This window comes from Pteropus alecto, unplaced genomic scaffold (genome assembly GCF_000325575.1).
Source record: "Pteropus alecto unplaced genomic scaffold, ASM32557v1 scaffold20, whole genome shotgun sequence".
NCBI classification, from domain to species: Eukaryota; Metazoa; Chordata; class Mammalia; order Chiroptera; family Pteropodidae; genus Pteropus; species Pteropus alecto.
Genome location: NW_006436298.1, coordinates 32,902,869 through 32,912,362, shown reverse-complemented (window position 1 = coordinate 32,912,362; position 9,494 = coordinate 32,902,869). Strand labels below are relative to the sequence as shown.

General features: G+C 30.4%; 1 pseudogene; it reads right to left on the bottom strand.

Moving 5' to 3' along the window:
• Window positions 1–8,898: 8,898 nt before the first annotated feature.
• LOC112480946 lies at window positions 8,899–9,017 on the bottom strand (annotated as a pseudogene).
• Between the last annotated feature and the right edge of the window lie 477 nt (window positions 9,018–9,494).

The following is a 9,494-nucleotide window of genomic DNA, read 5'->3' as shown; positions in this document are numbered from 1 at the left end:
AGTATGAAAAGGGCAATTACAGAAACAAAAATGCTTCCCAGTGGATTTTACCCCCAAACCCCAAATTCCAAACTCCATAAAGAAAATTAACCTAAAAAAGACAGCCATTAATATAGAAATCCGCAATCAGAAGATTAATTCAAAGCAAGGAAAATAAAAAATTATAGAACTACTGAACTTTGAAATAAGTATAGTTCAGATCCTCAAAGAAATAAAAGGAGGAAAAATATCAACAAGCAGAGATAATGAAAGAAAAGGTGGGTAAGAAATAATATCGAAAGAGAAATCTTAAATTAAAAAAAAATCACATATAGCACAAACTCTGAAATGGAGTCGATTATATATTTCCTATAGTGGAAAGCTTAATGGCAGAGTGAAGAATGTGGACATAGCTGAGATAGAGCCTAGCTTTAAATGCGAGCGCTGTATTTTTAGCTGGAAGACTTTTTGCATACGACATAAACTTTTTATGTCCTGATTATTTCATCTAAATGGAAATATAAATATTTTCTATCTCAATGTTATTATAAAAGCTATTAATTAAGTTCATTATTTTAAAGTATTTAGAATAGTGCCTGATATATATTAATTGCTCAGTAAATGTTATTATTTATTTTCTGTATGTTTGAAATAGTTGTATTTTTGAAAAGAAATGGAGGTAGAATAAAAGCCATATAAAAAGTGTGATTAGATGAGAATATGTCCATAAAATAAATACACATTTTAAAGTTGTTCACAGAAGACATACAATGTTAAATATTAATTTTAAAAGAATCCTGAGACTCAAGTATCATATTATCAATTAAAGACTATGAGTGAGGCAGAGAAGTAAAAGTAACTTCTTTATTTATGTTAGCGGAAATCAAGCGATGTTATTTTAATTTAAGCACTATTTAGAGAAATATAAAATGCAGAGAAAAACGTCAACTAATACACACATCACAGAATAGAAAATAATGGAAAGAACAAAGAATCCTAGAAATATAGAAATCAAGAAACGAGATGGCAAATATAAGAATTGACATATCAATGATCTAAAAAATATGTAAACTGGTTAAATGATATGTAAAATTAAAAACTGAAGTGTTGAATTAAAAAAATATGTAGCCTACTGAGTGCTATTTAAATTAGAAAACTAAAACTAAATTATACACCTGTCTAAAAATAAAATGATGTTGAAGATTTATTAGGAAAGTAAAAAATTAAAGTATAGCTTGGTTGGTAACCAAAAGCAAATATGACAAAGAGGGTAATTTTATATTGATAAAATAAACAATCTACAATTAAGATAGAATTGTGAATTTTATGACTCACAGTATCAAAATACATAAAGAAAAAAACATTAATTTATAAAGATACAGTTGTTACAATAAACATTAACAATCCTCTCTTATTTTTTTTTGATTAGTGATGGGATAAAAATAAAGTCATAAAAAACTATGTAAAACAAAACAGTTTCGATATTTCACATAAGCATATATAACTATACTAAGTAGAAGCATTTAACATGATGCAAATTATATACGTTAATATTTTACAAGCAGATAGATTGCTTGCGTGTTTATAGTAGTTGCACAGAGGCTTTAAAAAATCTTCAATTTGTATAGAAAATAGTATTTATTTTGTTAATATTTTCTGTTCATATTGTGATATAAATGAACTTTATTAGTAACAGCTTAAACAATCAAGCAAATAACTTTTTGTTCATCTGAGCTTTTGTTAATTTATTTCTATTTAAAAACACTATGAAATTTAAAATTGCTTTTCTAAATAACCCTTGGATCACAGAGATCAAACTGCATTTGTAGAGTGTTAGGAAATATTAGCTATATCAAAAGAAAGAGAAAAGGTGGAAAGCTGTTCAGCTCATATGATGAATCCAGCATAACCTTGATATCAAAACTAGAAAAAAGAAAATATCGCATGAAAAAAATTAAAGAATAATCTTGCATATTAATATAGACATGAAATCCTAAATGGAATATGAGGAAACACTGGCAGTAGTATTCATCCAGACCATGTAGGCTTTGTCCCCAAAATGCAAATAATATTTTATTCTCTTTTGTGTAATAATTACATCAACAGTAGAAGCAAAGTAAACCATATGAGAATTTTAATAGATGGCCCTTTAATAGAGAATTTTAATAGATTAATAGAATTTTGATAGACACATAACTTCTCTATACTTCAGTTTCCAAGACTGGTATTGTGAATCCTTGATATTACCAATATTCTAGTCCCCTTTTATATTTTATCTTTACTATCTTCAGTGGGGGGCTATCTTCACAGCAATTTCTCACCCCATCCAATTATCGCATATATATTCTGGGCTAGAAGATAAAGGGAAGAGCAAAAGGGCACACTTTCCAGTCTAGAAATATGTGAAAAATAGGTTCAGCCTCTATAGTCAGTATAGAAGTCCAAATTAGACATCATGATATTATTTACTATATATCAAGCTCATATAGTAAACATTCAATAGCCTTTATTTCCGAAGAAGCAATATAGTCATCCTTCTACACTGCAGATAGTTGGATAAATTAATGCTTTGTAGATTGCTATTTAGCAATACATGTTGAGAAGCAGAAAAAGTCAATATCTAGCAATTCCACTTTTAGGAATTCTTATGAAATAATCTATAAAAGGTTTTAATCCATTGATTTTCATTGCATTATTTTTTATAATAGGAAAATTGGAAATTAATTTTATGCCTAACAAGAGGAAAATTTATAAAATTTATGGTACAATCATACAATGGAAATTCTGTATTTATTGAGATTGTGGTTTTGAAGAATTTTTTATTAATTGGAATTGCTTTCTGTAATACTATAATATGATAAAAGAAAATAATAGGCTATATATTTGTAGTCTCCATCTAGTAATGTGTAGATTTACAAAAAAAATCAGTGAAGAATTATAAACTATTATTAAGAATGTTTATTTCTATTTGTTGTAATTCATTTTGATTCTTTTGTACTTTCTTTTGTATTTCTTTTGTATTCTTTTGTATTTCTTTTGTACTTTCTAAATTTTCTAGATTATTACCATAATTCTATAATTTGAAAAATCATTTAAAAATTATAACTCACATCTAGGTGCAATTTAAAAAGGCTTCATTGGCTCTACCTTAAACCCCAACTATCTTATTTAAGTATTTAAGTTACTTGGATACGATATCTTATTTAAGTCTCTTATTTAACTATCTTATTTAAGTTGTTGACTTATGATCCATATTTCTGCATTCTGAGACTTTGGGAATATATACTAAAATAATAAATTTCTGTGATGTAGTTGAGTAATATATTTATATTTGAGATGTCATTCAAAGTTATATCAGTAATTTCTGTTTTCAGTAATGATTAGAAACTGCGTAAACAAGTCTAAAAAAGTTTGCATACCTGGGTATTGGAGAGGAGCTCTAATAAAGATTGACACAATTTTTAATGCTTTCTCTTCAAGATGGGACTCAATGTATTTGCTCTACCACATATTATTGTGCAATTGTTTTTTAAAACTTTAGGAAGCACCCTTTAGATAGAATGCCCAACCATAAGCAGGAGCTCCACATGCCTATTTCTCTTACCTCTGACTTGATATTGTAAACTTAATCCCTCTGCCTGACATACTATGCTCCATCAATCATTACCTTCTTTCTGTTTCTTAAACATGTTCACCTTGCAAAAGGACCTTTATAATTTGTCTCTGCTGCATACAATGCTTCACCAAAATATTTACATGACTCTACCTTCTCATCATCCAGGTTTCAGCTCAAATACAACCTTTCCACAGCCATCTTTCCTTTCACGTAACTGACATCATTGCAATCTTTATCATGCTTCTCTGTTTTAATGTCTTTGGAACTCTTACAGATATCTGAACTCATATTTGCTTATTGATTATTTTCTATCTCTTCCACATTATAAAACAGGGTCATAAGAGCAAAGCCATTATCCATAGGATTTACTGTTCCATTCATAGTACCTAGAACAGTATATAGCACATAAGAGGTGTTCGATAATTATTTGTTGAATGAAAGAATGAATGAACACATAAATTGTAATTAACTTAAAACTTGAGATTGTGTCAGATTTTGAACCCTGTGAAAGAATCACATCTATAACCACTTTCTCTTAATATATGCAAACATTATATAAAATGTTTTTGTTTTATATTTTGATCACTTGATATGCAAGATGATTGCAGAGAAGATAAAATCTGGACACAGGGCAGAGCATTATCGACTTCGAACATTGGCAAGCTGTTGGAGAAGCCAAAATCAGCAAGAAGAATGAAAAAGTTTGTTGAAATTTTTTTAGATTTGGTATGTTATCCATGTGTATGTATGAGTCATTGCTCTTTATATTTCGATTTTCCTTTTAACATGTACAAATTCCATGATATAAATCCTAAATTGGGTATTTGAATAAGTAATTCTGTTACTTCTATTATCCATTAGCTTGTATTACAGTTGGTAATAGATTTTGAAAGTTGAAGTTGACAGTTCTCAGGTCAAGTCAGCCATATGTCTACTATTTTATAAAAACACATTGTTTGAGATATCTTTTCTGGTCATATTATGTCTTCTATATATATTGTTGAATCTTTAAAGGAATGTGGATAATAAAAAAATATCTGGATGGCTTATTTATGTCACATATTCAATTATTTCTAACATATGATCCAAAAAGATTGGCTTTCTCATCTTATAGTTCATGATACAAATGATTAAACATGATTAAAACAAATAATTAAACTTTAATATTCATACTGATATTTTTCATCTTTTGAGATTTTTAAATCCAAAAGCAGAAAGTAGTTTAATTTTTAATTTTACAATTGCATAATCTGTCCTGTACACAGTTTTAAGTACTTTAAGAAAAGTACTCATTAGAGACTAAGCTTTTTTATACTTTAATTTTAGAAGTTAATTCTTTTAGCTCTTAAGCAACTGTCAAAGACATTATTTATTTTTTAGTGTTTATTAAAATATTTGTTACTATAATTAATAATTTTAAATTGGTAGTTTATAGTATAAAATATCTTTGATTTTTGCTTCAACAAATAAAAGGATAATTCCTTGTGATTAAACATACTTTTGCACTTGTATTAATCTGTTCAGCTTATAATTTGTTTTTATACATAGTAGACAAATAGACAAATGAGTAAATTAAGCATTTATAATATCTTGAAGAGTACATGTGCTAACCTAAAATATATATGTCCTTTTTGAAAAAAATATAAGAGATTTGTTGTGAGACAAGGGCTGCTTAATAATATTACTGATTCTTAAAACCTGTTGGAAAATGAAGTTAAACCAAGGGAAAAAGCCCTGTGGGTGTTTAGAAGCCAGTTATGCTTCATACATATGTTTGATGGCAGTTGGAAGAATGAACACTTCTCATCCCCCTTTGACTACATTAAAAAGCGATGGAAAAGCTTGTGGATTCAGGTTTCATGCTCTTTGCAACTAAATTCCTTTCCTTTTCATATTTTAAATTTGTAACATGTTCTATATAGTCCGTAAGTGAACATCCTGTTTTCAGGACTTCTAAAACTGCATCGCTTTGAACAGTGTGCCACATGGCAATACTATAAACATAAAGAGTCCAGCTGTTAAGATGGAAAATACCATATAAATCACTGTAAGAGCATCTTTTCTTACCACTTTGGAGAGCCCACTGAAGTGTTTTAAAGGCAAAGGATACTAACTTTAAAAGTCTCCAAAAAGCACTTATATGATTCTTGGGATTTTAGATTATAATCTCAGACTGTTTCATGAAGGAATAGGTTACACAAAGCTCGTTCCTCGAGTAAAGAAATGCTTTTTCCACTAAATATCTCAAGCATGCTCTTGTCCTTGACATCCTTAATGTGATTTGTGAAATTTGGAACAGTATAATAATTTATTCTATTTAAATTACCATATTTTAAATAGAAAGTTCTTTGAAATAAAATTCTAGATATTTCCACTCCATCTTTAAAAATAAAAATAGACTCTGGCACAAGTTCTGGATTGAAAAGTTTTCTAGGAAGTGAAGCATCCTCAGCTAGAACATCCTAGAATTGGGAGCACCTTGGATTAATACTCAGAGTACTCATGCTACGGGTAGTTTTTGTTCTTGATGTTTTACGTTTTTAAGTTGAGCCAATATTTTAAAACCTGTTGGAAAATGAAGAGAGAGAATTATAGTGAGAGAAGAACTCTAAATGCTATAAAAGAGAGGGCTTGCATTTAGGACATATTAAATACTGAATAAGTGTTAGTTTCCTCCCCTGTTTTAGTCCAAAATTCTAATATGTGGAGTCCATTAAGGTGGTCTTATTGTTCCAATTCAGTTGCCTCTTCAGTTTTCATGGGGCTATGGAGACACAGCTCTAGGCAATCTCCAGTAGTAAACAAAATCTCCCTAGCTAAGGAAAAGAATTCAGAATGAGAATTCATCCATGTCAGTTAGTCCTGATTTTGTGGAATCAATTTTACTTTCTTGACTTTCAAATGCGACTCTTAATCATTTTATTTCCTAATTGGGTTATTTCAAAAACTTGGTTGCACCCTCTCTTCCTTGGAAGAATTTTTTTTCTATCTGACTGAGAGGCAGTAGTAAAGAGTTATTATAGGTTGCTTTACTGGATTCAATACAGAGTTGCTTTAATTTGTCTCATCTATGAAATGGTGGGGAGAATGATAACACTTTCTTATAGAATTGGTATGAGGATTAAATAAATAAATATTTTGTTAAGAATTTGCCACAGTGCCTGGCATACAATAAGTGTTCAGGCAGGAAATGGATGATAAACAGACCAACCACACTAGTTGTCCTAATAGTAGCTTGGAATACTTTAAAAAATATAGAGTGTTAGAGATGGGAAGGCCTTAGAGATTATTCAGTGAACAATTTTATTTTGTAGATTAAGAATTTGAAATCTAATATAAGAATTTGACTGGCCCAGGGCCTCTTAAGGAAAGATCTAGAACAAGATCCTTCACCTCCATTTTCTAAGTTATGTACCACATTCCTACTATACATCTCTCTCTCTTTTTTTTTTTAATCAGTGGGGGTGAAACATATGCTTGCAACATATGTACTGTGAAGATACTAGAGAAGTTTATTTTCTCATAGAACCTTTTTAGATATGCCATGTTGGTTCAGTAAAAAAAGATGTGTAGAGCAAAGCATGAAGGAGATTGTTTCTGATGTTTTCATTATGTAGACATGGCCATGATATATTTCAATAACCATCTTTTAAAAGAATGAATTTACTGAATTTAATATTCAAACAAAAAGGTCATCTATTTATTTCATTCATAAGAATGAAACATAAAACCAAGATCCAGACGTACATGTTTTGCAGTGAAATATAAAGACACAATATAATGCCTTTATGGGATCAGGTTAATGCTTACTGTGCCTGGAGCTTCCCCGTCTGACAAAGAAGAACTTAGATTTATCAAATGTTAAACACATGGCTTTAACGGTTCATATTAGGAGCGTTCCTGAGGGATTTGCACTAGTTGTGAGGTTGTATTCACTTCACTTTATTTCTTTCCTGTGGCTCTCCTATTTTCCTTTGGGATGTGTTTCATCTGTCTGTTATTGCTTTGAAGATTTTTCATTTCTATCTCATGCTTAACACCTGCCATTGACTCCTTGTATAACTTATGAGAAATGAATAGCATTCTTCCCCCTGAATATGTGCTTGTGCTGATTTAGAAAAAAAATGTCTTTCTGCCCCTCCACTTTTATATTAAAATAAGATTTTACTTTTTAGTGTTGATAAATTTTTAGAAATTTTATACTTTTGGAAATATTTATATTTTTGTCTTTTTGATTATTCATTACATCATTGTGGAACAAAGCAGAATGACACATATCCTGTGATTTTTTTTTCAGACAACAATATATGCCTGAGAACATTGAATATAGTAATAACTTGAGACTCCAGAAAATTCCTTCTTTTAGAGGACCATTTTATTCCCAGTCATATTTAAGTTTTTGAATTTTGTTATGTGGTGATAAATATCTTGTAGTAATTTGATCCTGAAGAGAGAGTTACACATGGCTGTTACAAAAAGTTTTATTCAAGGCAGTGTTCAGGATCCATTCATGAATGAATGCTTGACCAGAAATCATATGGAGAGGTCATCTTTACCTTTTGAGTTGTTTCTGCCAGTGTGTAGGTGGCAAGAACAATGCATTCTGATTATAAATCGATCATTATTGATATAAATAATAAAAAAAAATTGTAATATATATATTTGTTTAAAGAATGAGTCACTGTAAAACATTCAGCCTGTATTTCTGTGGTCATATCTGTTCCTTTTTTGTTTTTATTAGACTTAAATGATTAAATAGAAATCAGGTTAAAAGAAACAACATACTGTGGTATGGAAAAACTTATATTCAAAGGGACGCTTCTTACTTTCTTAAAATCTTTATATTTGCCCTTTTGGCAGGGCTATTCTTTCTCAGTTAGTACCACTTTTCTGCTTTTTCCCGTATTCTCTCCCCATTTCCTTATACCCCTACCAATTCAGCAGCAAGAGTCATCACGTTGTCATCCTTGTAATAGTTAATTGTGCCACTCTTCTGCACAGAATTCTACACTGATCCCAGATCCCTTGGAAAATAACCAAAGGTTTTACAATGACCTTCAATTATCTTTGTGACTTTATCTCTTACTTTACTCCTTATTCCTTTGGCTTCAGTTCACTGGTGTCCTTAAACATTCCAGAGACTCTCCTATGTGGGTTTACTCTTGGCCAGGAATGAGCTTCCTCAAGATATCCACAGTAGGGTTTTATTAATTTTTATTTTTTTTTAGGCGAGGCAACCCTTGGTTGACCCGACAGATTGCAAGGACCTTGTCAGCTTACAATCCTTTATTTTTTATTTTTTACACCTACAGCACCTGGTCTTCGTAGGTGGTCTCCAATCCAAGTACTAACCAGGCCCGACCCTGCTTAGCTTCTGAGATCAGATGAGATCGGTCTTGTTCAGGGTGCCATGGCGGTAGACTACAGTCTGCTTATAGATGCTTTTTCTACCCTTCAGTTGAGCACCTTATTAAACCTGCAATATTCTCACTTCTCTGGCACATCTTAACTCTCTTTTCTACTTTACTGGACCCTAGATAGCATTTACTGTGATCTAAAGACTCCATATTTTACTAATCTTCTTTAGTGCTTTGGCTCTAAATTATATAAAATATAAGCTCTACTAGGACAAGAAATTTGGACTCTTTTTGAAAAAAACAACTGTATTTCCTGTACCTAGAATAATGCCTGTCACATAGTAGGTGCTCAAAAAAATCATTATTAAAAGAACAAAATAATATAAGACTAAAATATAATTCTTGTGCATATTTTCAGTGATTTAGAAGGAGATATAAAATGTTATAAAAGGAACACCTGGCTACAAATTGGAATAGCATCAAAATTTATGAAAAATGTGATCATGAGTAAATACTATAATCACTTTAAATTTTACTCATCG